We start from the raw sequence: 13,075 nt of genomic DNA on the forward strand, positions 1-13,075 counted from the left end.
CCCATGATTGTATCCGGAGAGCACAAACTATGCTGGAGGCAACGCAAGGATGGGAGGCATCAACACCTTGCAGAGCCGTAGCTGCCTCCTCATAGCCTCCAGTAGATGCTGAGCAATTACAGGGCAGGTCAGTCTGGTTTTCCACAGGGAGTAAGGACTCCCTGTGGCAGACTCTGAAGCTGTTGGCATGTCTAAAGAAGATGGCTTGAACAAAATCCACAGGTCATGTAAATTGGCATCCCATCCCTAATAGGCACAGACCATCATTGTTTCATGATTTGAATGAACTGTCCTGTAATACTAGTCCATTTTATTACTCTTCTGCTTTGTGCTGTTGGTGCCAGCAGAGCTGAGAAGTGAGATAAAGCAAAAGATCTCTTCTAGCCCAGTTGCCCCCAGTTGCTTCTGGCATTCTTTTGACTAGGCCTGTTTGTTTCTTCTGTTTGTCTTTTCCTGAACCTTATTCCTGCCTCTTTTGCTCATTTTTACTTCTCTTCTAGGTGTGCTTCCCTCCACAGCCACTCTTCCTATTTGAGCCATCTGTCCATTTTCTCTTTTTGCCCTAATGGACTTAAATTGCTTCCCTGACTTTTCACTCCTCAGTGTTGCCAGCCTCCTGTGCAACCCTTGGGTCTCTGTTACTGCAGCCTCAGCTTTGTGTCCTCTGGTCTCTGCCAAGCCAGTGCCTGTTTCCCTTTGTACCATCTGAAATGCTGGATGAGTCCCAGCTCAACCTGTTCTCATCCAAGTAGTTCTTGATATCAGTCTCCTGTTTCACACATTTTTTTTTCTCCTTAGCTTTTGCTTAGAGTGACTGACTCACTCTCCTTCCTCACTACTCTCTTTTTCTCCCTCACCATGCTTTTCTGTCTGGCTCCCCAGACAATTTTCCTTGCCTTTGTTCATCTATCATCTTCCCCATGTATCCCTTAGCCCAATTTCCCCCTCTTTTCCTTACTCTTCTCTTGTTTCTTGTTTTCACAGGATTACACCCTCCTCTTTTCAGAAGGCAGTAAAAAGCATCTCCTAGACATAAAGCTTTTTCCTGGGTCATGTCAGATCCCTCCTTCAAAGAGCTGAGATGCTAGAGCTTCTCAAAGGAAAAGGGTGCCAAGACCTTTTAACTTGGAACAGTGAAAAATACTTTCCTTTGGCTTTATTTTCAGCAACAAGTGCATCACTTTAATGGAGATGCTCAAAGTGGCATGCAGTAAGAGGCTGCATTATTTTAGCTGTTGACAGTGGCTCTGGGAAAGGGGACAGACAGCTGTGATAAGCAGCACTGCTGCCAGCCTCAACTCTGGTACTTACCATCAGGAAATGCCATTACAGTCTTCCAAATCCTTGTTCTCAACATGCCAGCAAATACATAATCTTGAGAAGACTTAATATGATTCTGCAGAATATACAAGACTCCCAGCAGAGTCGGTTGAACAAGGAGAAAGAGATGTATGGGCAGTGAAGTGATGCCTGCATTGGGGACCTCTAAGAGTCATCCGGGGAGTGAGAGCCTCACTTTGGAGTTGGACATTGTTTGAGAGCCCACTGATGGTAGGGTTGCACATGTGTGTGTATATGTTTATTTATTGTATCTGTATCTTCTAAACATCTGTGCTTCAAGATTGATTCTATATATATGCATCAGAAAAATAAGACCCTGCAACAAGTTGCCCAAAGTGGTTGTGGTTGCTGTGTCTCTGAAGTTGTTCAAGGCCACGTTGGATGAGGCCTTGAGCAACCTGGTCTAGTGGAAGGTGTCCATGCCAATGGCAGGGGGGCTGGAACTAGATGATCTTTAACCATTCTGTGATTCTATGACATTTCATAAATTACAGGATCTTGTGTCACTGTAGGCTTTCCATTTTATAGAAGGGTCAAACTGGGATGCTGATAGCAGAAGAGGGTTGATGATACTGCAGAGAATTCACTACTGCTGAAATAGATTTGGGGATTTTTAATGGGTAAACTTAGCAGCTTCACCAACCTTATTGTACAAGATATGTCTGTCATGTTGTACATTTTCCCAGATAGTAAAAGGGAGGCATGATCTCCAGTGAGTTAATAAGGATAATTCTTTCATGCTGGGGAAAAAAAGTGAAAGGAAAAATGATCTGCCTAAGATTTGCCTGTGATATTTAAAGTCTAAATCTGAGTTTGAGTAGTTTATCTTTGGGTATTTGCAGGAGGGAGAGCAGAAGAATATGAATGAGTTCATTTCAGTTATGTCTGAACTTTCTGATAGATGAAGAGAAATTTTTGGTGACTCCATCTGGCTGGAAGGTCTATCTGTGTGATCTCTTCTCTGGCAGATGGAAGATAACACTAGGAGGAATCCTTTGATTATCAAAGCATGGGAATTACTCCAGTGCAGTATCACCCTGAGACATCCTTCCCTTCCAGAATGACAGGTGATGTTTCTGGGATGTTAGAGAGAGCTGATTTCCCCCTGCTGCACTGAACATGTGTACACCAGATTTTCTTTGGCAGTGTTGAATCTATCCATCCTCTGTATTTCTTGCTGGTGATGAAAGAAATGAAAATAGAGAATATCCATGTAGAGAACATTAGCAAGTACAAAGGGAACGTATATCAGCCTCATTCATTTTTCTTTTACAGACTGCTAGGATTCTTGGAGTTTCTATTACTACCTTTTTGAAACATATTAGGCTGACATTAATTGAAGTCTTTCCTGAATGTAGAGTTCCTTTCTCCTAGAGCACAGCAATTTTTATTCGCTCCTTCTGCTGCCTTTGTGCTTTCACACGTCTGCGGTATCCTACTGAGCAACCTTGTGCTCTCTCTAGCTTCTTACTGCAACATGCAATATAAGCATGTGAACCTACCAGCAGCCCTGCATCCAGACCTTCCTTCAGTTTCTAGGGTTCAGCTTATTCCTGTGAATACCGAGAGTTAACTAATGGGCTAACAACAGCCGTCTGTTCTGTGAACCACTTTCCATTTTGGTGTGTTACCTCCATGTATCTGTCAGAAGGCAGCTTTGAGTCCTTGCATGGAGGCAGGCAGAGAAAGGACTATGCAGTTATGGAAGCTGTGGATCAGCAGGGTTTCTTCTGGTGCCTGGGAAAATGTGTACTGGGAAAGACATTCTCTACCCTTTTCAGCACTAAGGCATTTTCTGGTCCATAGGAGGAGGGTGCACTTGCTGCATACCACTTCTGGGGATTGCTTCCCAAGAGACAATAATGAAACACAATGTTTATTCTTCAGCCTGTACTTGTTTCTTATCTGCTTAATACCACAGTTGCACATCATGTAAAGTCACTTGAAATAGAGCTGTTTTCACCAGATGTTTGCTGGTGAAGGGGCTGCTAAGGACTTTTGCCTTGTCTGGTTTGGAGAAAAAGAGGCTGAAGGATGACCTTATTGCTCTCTACAGCTTCCTGAGGAGGGGAAATGGAAGTGCTGAGCTCTTCCTCCTGATATCCTGTAATAGAGTGTGTGGGAATTGGTCAAGGCTGTGTCAGAGGAGGTTCAGACTTGAGAAGCATTTCTTTACAGAGAGGTTCATCAGAAACTGAAATTAGCTTCCTAGAGGGGTAGTTGATTCCCCAAGCCTGTCAGGATTTGGATAATGCCCTTGATACCATGCATTAACATGGTGAGCCCTGAATTAGTCAGGAAGTTGGGCTAGGTGACCATTGTAGGTCCCTTTTGAAAGAACTGTTCTATTACATTCCATTTGATGGTATTTTGTAGTCTGAACACTGTGCAGTGGAATTCATTTGTGCTAGTGATACACGGCAGGAGGCTGTGAGGTTAACAAAAGCCATGCATGTGAAACCAAATTTGCCTCAGTCACCACTCACACTCAGGGTAGAGAATTAGTGGTCTGAGTCATATCTTCATCTATAAATATGTGTAGAGGTCATCTTTGTTGACAGGGAATACTCATGTGGAGTGTCCCACTGTTCATCCATATGGGTTGTTATGCCTGAACTTGTGCCTTATACCATATAACTACTGTCACCACATCTATGGCATTAACTTAACTTATGTACAAGCAGTAAGTGTTTTGTTCCTCAGAAACCTGTAGCAAATCAGGAACAGTCAGGTTTCTGGTCAGGGTTTCTGAAATGAGATGAAGAAGTACTTCCCTGTGAAGCTTCCCTGTGTCATTTGCAGGTACATCTTGCTGTCTGCCCAATCACTACTTGTTTCATTTCAACTGTTGCCCAGTCTTGGTTCTCATCATGAAATTCTTAATCATAGCCAATGTCATATCTTCAGAAGATGCCATTATAGTAACCTCACTACTGGTCTTTGGCTGTCTTTTGCTGTTTGCCGGCACTAAACAATACAGAGAGGACACTCTAAACGTCTGAGGTTTCAAATGTCAAACCTCAAGATCCCGTTAGAAAGAACTTAGGACAGCAGCTGGGTTACTCCAGAAGCTTTGATTGAAACGAACATGTTTACTGCTTCTTAAATGTTTTATTTGTTTTAATATTTACCAAACCTTTCCTGCCTTAGGTAAATTTCCTACATTTCCTTTTCTGTTCACACCCTGGCCTGGCTGTGTCTAATTGGCACAGTTAATGGAGTTTTGGTCTCGAATGTGATGCCTTTGGCACTCCTCCTGATTTTTCTTCTTTGCTTCAGACTGGCCACCTGAGACACTCTCTGATTTTTTTTTTTTTTTTGGCATTCCTTTTGGTTTGGTAGTTGATAGTGTTATTGTTTTATCAAATAACCTGATAAATTGTTACAGCAGCAGCCTAAGCACTAATGCTTTCTAATGGCACACTTTGCCTCTGCGCTGCTATTGCTGCCCATTTCATTATTTGCAAGTTGATTACAGCTGCGTTTCTCAGGGGCTATGAAATATTCAGCAGCCCGGACTAGCCTGGGGAGAATCGCAGCCTTTGCAGTCAAACACCTGCCCTCAAAGGCAAAGAGGAGCTGAAAACTTGCTGTTTAAAACTAATGGGGAAATTCCTTCCCTGTTTTAGCTTTCCCACAGCGCTGGCTTGGAGGTGCACACTGATTAAAAATTGCCTCTTATGCTTGTTGTTAGATGAGGGGGGGAGGAATGAGATTAAGTATACAACTCCTGCGTTTCTGCCCTTCTTGGCGTGGCTGCAGCAAAGGAAAGAAGTGCCAGTTTAATTAGTTGCCTGTGTGTCAGTGTGAGGCAGTTGGCATTCTGGGTGGAGTTGGGAAAAAAGGCTCTCCTTTAAGGGCACAAATTAGCTCTACTACTTGTCTTCTCGCACGTGGTCTTTCCTGAGGAGCAGCCAGCAATGATTGACTGAAATGTGCAATATTTTACCAAGTAGGAAACAGATAAGATTTTTATAAACAGGATACTTCATCATTAAAGAAACAATTGTTTTGACCTTGACACTGAATGAGTAAGGCCAGCATTGTGATAATTGAGAATGTAGCTAAGCAACAGTTCTCCAGGAGCTTGCACTGCTTTATTTTTAGTAGACTCCAGCAGTAAGGGGTGGGGGGAGGGTGGCTGAACGAGCAAAGCAACTGGTTAATGCTTACAAAAAACCCAGACATTATTTCTGTCCTAGTTCAAAAAAAGTTTGAGCTGTGATATGTGCTTATGCCAATTTTAATTTGGGGTTAACATCAGAAGAAACTAATTGAATCGGTGTATCCTTCAGTGGTCTGAACAGGCAGATAGCCTGTCAGTATCCCTGATGTCTTAAGCTGGTTTAGAGACTTGAGTCCCTTCCGAAAATTAATGGTGTGGAAGAAATGGCATATTCCTTCAGAAACAGTCCATCCTCGTATCTATTTCTGCTTACTTTGGCAGTAATTAGATTTGCTAATCTTAGTTAGCACTGTACAGCCTAATTTATGTGAAACGTTGGGCAGTAGTTTTAACTAAATTAATGTGGAAAACCCTTTAAATAAGTTCTTGCAACCACTTGCTGTAGATCTGCTCTAACTTAGGTTTAAAGTAGTATTACACTACTATAGCAAGCCAGTTCCCTGTATGACCTTTTAAATCTGAAATAAACATCCAGGGAAAGGAAGGTGCTTTCAATTTACAGGCTGAGTTTAATTGGTTTACTTAAGCATTGGAAAGAAAATCAGTCTGAGAAGTTCAGCATTTTTATTGTGTAGGCATGGCAGGATTGATTGCAACCACGTAGCCACTCCCTTAGCTATAACTCAAAGTCTGTGTTGCAAGGCTGGAGCTAATGGAAGGTTTGCAACCTCTTTACCTTTCCCTGTTCCTAGTAAATCTGTCATCACTGCCTTGGATGCTCTTTCTTTAGATACCAAATCAATACAATTACTAAGTAACAATGAGTTTCTAGTCATAAAACTCAAGCAGCTGCAGAAATCTCTGAAAATGCTGTCACTATGTGGGTATAAACCACCCTAACCTCACATATATGAGCCTTTAATCCTGCTTTGGTCTGTGAAATCCTTATTATTGGCAACATTACATAGGTGAGAGAATAAAAATGTCAATTCTCAGCCTAACTTCTTTATCAGGTCTTTGAAAGAGGGCAGTAAACGGACAAAAACCAATAAAAAAGGAGTTCAAAACTGTTTTAGATACACTAAGAATACAGGAAGGAAATGTTTTATTGAAGTACTTTTCTCTAGATATGAATTTAAATTTGAAGAAAGGGAATGATGTGTATTGTCTGCTATATAGTGTGGCATAATTGAATTAAGAATTGTGAATGCTTTCTTGGTTTTTTCCTTTCGTGCCTAGGAGGAAACAGTTGTCAATACTGTATATCACTTGAACATCGAGCTCCACAGAGACTCCAAGGTAATTATGAGCTGCTTTTTGTTTCCTATGCTGGTCAGCTTGGCTCTGGTTCTGTTTTGTGAAGACCCCTGTAATTTATGAAGGTGTCAGTGCTAAGCAATGAAACTGGGTAGCGGCAGTGTTCCAGGTAGCTTTTACAGAAGCTGTTGCTTACAGCTTCACGATCCATGGTGTGCTGTGTGAGATGCCTCTATGTGTATAAAATAAACTTTGAAAATGCACTTGTTTTGTTTTCATGGCTTAAAAAGCAGCAGTACCAGTCCCAGATGAAAGGTAAGATAAGTTGGATGTGGGTTTGTGTATGGTCATTCGGAAAGCCTTTCCTTATCCCTCAGTGTCCCAGTTTTCCACCTGGTTGTCTTCCTGGAGCGGTTTGAGAGGCACCACCTGCTCTGCAGTGCTGGTACAGGCTTTCTTGCTCCAGATTATGGGAGTTTTGATGGGTTTTGATCAGGCAGAGCAATGACTGGCTCACTGGAAATTGCTGTCTTGGCTCACTTTGCCAAGCTCTTAAAAGCTGGTTCTGCTGTTCTGAGTGCTGTATGTGCTGCAGATCCATACATTCCATCTGCCTGTTTTGAAAGCAGAGCAAGTGAGGTTTTCATTTGATATGGACAGAAACTAAGTAAGGAAATAGACAGGTGAGGATTTTTCATGTCTGAGTTGAAGCTGTTCGTTCTACTGCAGAGGCACAGCTAGGGACTTAGCCTGGGCACACAGGCTGCAAGGATGTCTGGTACCTGTGCACAGAGACCGATCAGCTCCAGTCTTCAGTATGCAGACTGGTGCTGCTCACATTCAGCTACTGGAAGTCTGATGAAATTTGAGCAATGTCAAACTTACTTTGGGTTACCATTTAGATAATTAACATCCCCTGGCAGATGGTGAGTCTTCAAATGTTGCAGGAGACTTTTTCCCAAGTATCCCAGCCCTTGCTGGGTGGCTGTTTCTGGTGACTGATGGTATGGTACTGGACCAGATTTGGTTGTATGTGATGCACTCAGTTTGTGGCTGAGTTGATAAATACTGGGAAAATTTCAAGTCTCTTCCTTATCATAGTAATAGCCTTGAAAATTTCCATGGAATCAGCATTTTGCTAATGTTTACCAAGCACATGGTCTCTACTTATGGTGTGATGAAAAGATGATAAATGAAGAATCTTGAAGGTAACCACATTGCTCCAAATGGCCTGGGGCATGTCCCTGGCTTTTCCTAAAGGAAAGCTGATTTGCTCAGACAAGCTTACTGGTTTAACCTTGCTTTTGCAGAAGTTGAGAACACACCTGTGGTCACATCCTGTTACCACCCTTTGTCTGAGCAGGTACCTCCTAAGCTACAGTGATTAGTTGTATGAGTTTTTGTAGATATACTCTGAGTCTCTCTCTCAGCCTATTTATGCTATCTGTACACACTTAGAGAGATGCTTCAATCACAGATCTTGAGCCTGTGAGAAATGCATAAATATAACTGACACATGATTGATGGAAGCGTTGCTTTTCCATAGCACTTATCTTTAAAATGAACATAGAAATCAAGGAGATTGATCAGACACCTTAAAGATAGAATTAATGTAAAATCAATGTAATATCACACATGCTCCTGCAGTCTTACCTTGTGGAAGCCAGAGGATTGTGATAGTTGTCTTTAAATCTGTCAAAGATAAAGCATTTTAGTTCTGAACTCTCATTCTCTGTGAAAGATACTCAGATCTGGAAATGAAACACCTCTGAAAGGTGAGGCATTTTTCTCTTTCTTCCCTCTTCAACAGCTCATCATTTGGGAAATTCTGTTTGCAATAAAAATGTGTTGATGTCTCTGCTGCATGCCTAAAGGACCTGAATAACCTGAAATCAGAAATTGTGAACAGTTTACCGTGCTATGTAATCCTCCAACAGCATTAGAGAGCTGCATGATGCCATCTGAGCACAGCTATAGGTCCACTGAATTTTTCTTCTGGTTCAAAGGAGTTAGAAATCTTAGACATTGGAGGGGGAAAATTACCTTATTGGATTTTTAGGGTCTTTAAAAAATCTAGAATGACTTTTTTTATCCCATTTATAGTACAAAGCTGAAACAGTTGTTTGGCCTTGAATGAGGCTGGATGGTGAAGACAGGTTCTTTTCAACCAGCTTTGCTGGTGAAGAAATAGTATAAGCTTTAGGCTGGCAGCATGGCATTTTTGACTGTGAAAAACCAAGCAACCCTCCTGTGGATAACCTTATAGCTGCAACTTACAGGACAGAGAAATTACCTTCAGATAGAGATGGAGAAGGCACGTGTGGCTAGTGATAAAGGAGGTGGATTGCCTGAGGACTTCTTTCAGCCAGCCAAGCTGCTGAAGGTCGCTCAGCTTGGAGCCACATCTCCAGGTACTTCACACATGCAAGGGTCTGGGTATTTCGCTGAGGAATTCCTCTTCGGAGATTGATAGGACTCTGCCACATCAAAATTGACAGGTTTCAGCCAGTGCCAGTTTTAGGAAGAAAAAATTACTCATTTAAATAGCTTAAAAAGCACAGGAAAGTATGACAAGTAGTTGTCAGTGAAGTGGTCCTGTCAACCAAGGGCTGGCAGTTATTTTGTAAGAGGCAAAGGAACAGCATTTTCTTGATAGGTGTTGTGGGCTGAGAGACAGGTGAAGGGCAGGACGGACGTCTCTTGGGCAGGTCTCTGTAGCAGGTCAGGTGTGGTTTTTGCAGGCCCTCCTCTGCAAACCTATGTCTGTGTAAGACATGCAGGCGTAGTTTGACATGTGTAGTGGTCCTGTCTGGGCTCTGCAGCAGTCTGCTGTGTTCCCTGTGTCTCTGCTCCGGGTTGTCTGGCCTGACACTGGCACGGCAGCGGCGCAAGACATGTGGCTGAAGGACAGAGCGCAAAGCTGGTGAGCCGAGTGATAAAAGGAGAGGACTTGATAGCATCCAAGGGCTGATCAGCACTAGGGAAGTGCTGCCAGGAGCCTGGCCATGCTGGCTGCTGAGAAGGCAGCAAGAAGGGATGAAGAAGTGCTTCTCTCAAAGCTTCCTCATTGCTTGAGACGTGTGGTTTGGTGCTTAAAATTTATAGCTTGTCTGTGCTGGAAGTAATTCAGCAATGGCTGCTCTGCTTCCAGTTTCCATCCTGCTCATTTGCACAATAACATTCACATGCAAAGCGTCCACTGCCACACTCAGGGGTTGAGGGGTGTGTGTGTTCAGCATGAATACAGAGCCATACCGATTGTGTAACCTGAGCCTTCCTGCTTGTGTGAGATATTGGCAGTTTAGAGGGCTGGCAGGTTGGTTGGTCGGTTTGGTTGGCCGGTGGGGGATTTTTTGTGTCTTTTTGTGTGTGTATGTGTAAACCCCCTCTCTTTAGCACTTCAGGTTGAGTTGGTAAAAGCATGTTCTTTCCGTGTTGATGCTAATAGGCTCTACCGTGTCAGGCTAGTGTGAGCCTCAAGACATGTCTCATCTCTGTTGCTGCCAGTGGTAGCTTCTGCATGTCGGCAGGTTTCCTCCTGAGACGTCAGGTTTTTGCTGTGCTTTCTTTAGATTGCTCTTCCAGATGGCTGGCTCTCCTGCAGGAGTGAGCACCCCCAGGCAAGGGCACTCAGCTGCAGCTCCTCAATCTGAAAGGGTCATAAATACACGAAGTTCGTGCTTTTCATTACACCGAAGGTAACAGCAAGAGCTGTCTTGTCAGCACGCTCCCAAGGGAAGGATCTGCACCGAAAGGTCTGCTTAACAACAGCGGGCAGGGGCTGAAAGAAACCCTGTGAGAGCAGTGTCCCTAGGCTGGATGTTGGCGAGTTGGAGTTAGTGATCTCACAGGTCATCCATGGGTCTGACAGCAGTTTGCTGCCTTGCCTTTACCTCTTCGTTTTCTTTCTCTTTTGCTGTTGCCGTGGCCACACCGCTGAACCTTGGATACCTGTGGCTGTTATGAGGGTTGACCCCTGTCCCAAAATAACCGAGCTACCTCCTCATGGGTGTCTGTTGTGAGGACGAGGTATGTGAGGAGCATAGTGGGAAGGCAGCGTTTTTAAGGAGGCGAGGATCTGTCAGACTTCACCTTCCATGGCTCTCAGTGAGCCGGGATGGGAGGTAATGAGCCCTTGGCAAGTGCTGGGTGCTGCTGCTGCCTGGCACATCCCAAGCTTTCCTGGTGCTGGAGGACACGGAGGTGGAGGGAAGGAGGTGCAGGAGTCAAGCTTCTTCTGGAGCTCCACCTTCAGTAAGGTGCATGAAAACAAGCAAGCAGCAGTTCTTTCTGATGCATTTAACAAAACCTGCCCTTCTTGAGAGTAACGTGAAGGAATTAAAGAACCACCTTGTGACAGAATTAAGGTCATTTGGTCTAGACCCGTCCCGTGGAAGTGGAGTGATGCAAGTATCACTGGTGGGTTTGCATCTGCAGCAGTCAGACCAGCAAACTGCCCTGGCTGCGAAAATAGGCTAACGTTGCAGGAATGATTAAGGCGATTATGGAGCTGCATGAATGATTAATTTACCCTGCTTTTGTTTCACTTTTGATCTCAGGCCCTCTGCCAAAAATATAATAGGGCAATTTTGAGAGAAGGTGTTGTTAAAATAAAGAAGTCAGTTGTAATAACAGCTTTACTCTGCAGATGTGCATCAAAACTGCTCCAAGAGGAACAGAGGGGGAAAAAAATCAGTTGCTGCTGTATCTCTGTGACGTGAATGTTTTAAATTTGTAGATAAGTATTCACCAAACACTTGGCCAGCCAAATACCTCCTCACATTCTAAGAGGACAATGTTGTTATTCTTCAAACAGGATATGCAGGGATGTGTTGGCAGTGCTTTCTTAACAACCCCCCTTTCAGCCCAGTTTAGAAACCATTTGTTTTGTAATTAAAATTACTCTACATATTTGAGACAGACTTCAGCTGAACAACTGCCTAACACGTGCTAGACACATATTGATTTTTTTTTGTCTTAGCCCAATGTTTCCCCTGGGCACCGTATTATTTATTCATAAAGCAGAAATGATGTCTGACAGGCAGTTAGAGGGGTGTAGAGCTGGAGTCCAGAAACAATGTGAAAAGCTTTGCAAAGACCCCAAGAAATCAATGTGCTGATGCTAAAGAGCTGCCTCTCTCTTAATTCCAAGCACACGTTCTTGCAATCGCTCAGCGTGGAAAGGCAAATTTAAATAACAAATAGTTGCTATTAAAATCACAGGCCTAAATTTTCATTCATCTTCATTCCAATTAGCAAAACCAAGGTGAAAGTAGGCAGAGAAGGCAACTAGTCAAGCTCAGACACCTCTCAGCCGTAAAGCAGACTGCTTGCTCTAGCCCTGGTCTGCACATTTGTATGCAGATTTCTGTGGGAAGCAGGATATTTTTATCAATAAAGATTGCAAGCGTGGTTCAGAGAGCCAGATATTTCTCCAACGTGCATGATTCATAACCACTTACTCTAATTGAGTGTTAGACTGATGTCTGTACATCAGATTAAAATAAAGGGGGGGAAAAAGTTAAATCTGGTGTTTTTAGGATGCGAGTTGAAATATTTTGCTAAGCTAGTCATTGTGATAGACCTGCCTGAAAGGAAAATAATAAACCAGGCAAAAGGAGCTTTGTCCTGGGTTAGTTTATTCAAAATCAGATCACAGCATAGTAGCAAGCAGCATTTGCTGCTGGAAGATGTATTTTATTTCCAAAAATATGTTTACTGCTTAACAAAATCAATCTAACTCGTAGGTATCCTTAGGAAATCTTTTGTTTGACCTTATACTTCTCTCAGCAAAAGACATAATTATTGAAGTATTACTTTTGAAATGAAATGGGTGAATGTCTTCTCAAATCAAGTCACTGTGGATTTATTTATTTTTCTTTAAAACAGATAATGTAGTAAAAATAAAAAAGTAGCCTATCGTGATGTAATTAAATATTTCATCTTAATGTACAAACACAAAAGAGCTGAACTAAATTTGTTCCGGCATTTCTTGACTTTCTAGTGCTTGACTTTGAACCAGAATGTTCTTTGATATATAGGGTTGGGAATTTCAAACTCTGCTTTGCATATTTTGAGGGGGGAGAGGAAATGCAAGAAAATAATTTGTTTCTGTGTTGGAGACATGAAAGATAATGCTTTGATTTTGGTTAGTATGAAGGTCATGTTATTTACAGTGAAACAAAGCCACAAATTAACCTCCTGAAGTGAAGAATTTAACACATATTGCTTAAATCAGCCTGCAGAATACCTTATAGTTGTTCTCTCCAGGGAAGGCTTTGACCTCTTAATTCACAAAACATCATAATAACTGCAGTTTTAAATCTCTCAACTGGGACAGCATAATCTGTG

General features: G+C 42.7%; 1 protein-coding gene across 3 annotated transcripts in view; it reads left to right on the forward strand.

The window, feature by feature from the left end:
• The window catches only part of PAG1 (phosphoprotein membrane anchor with glycosphingolipid microdomains 1), a 108,221-nt gene that overhangs the window by 17,685 nt on the left and 77,461 nt on the right, over positions 1-13,075 (forward strand). For 2 of the 3 annotated variants that reach the window (XM_064154601.1, XM_064154602.1), the window contains exon 2: positions 6,707-6,766. The gene's annotated coding sequence lies outside the window, so the exon portion shown is untranslated. Of the gene's footprint in view, positions 1-6,395; positions 6,436-6,706; positions 6,767-13,075 lie in introns of those variants that run through there. The other variant, XM_064154603.1, reaches the window with a different exon arrangement.

This window comes from Pogoniulus pusillus, chromosome 14 (assembly GCF_015220805.1).
Source record: "Pogoniulus pusillus isolate bPogPus1 chromosome 14, bPogPus1.pri, whole genome shotgun sequence".
NCBI lineage: Eukaryota > Metazoa > Chordata > Aves > Piciformes > Lybiidae > Pogoniulus > Pogoniulus pusillus.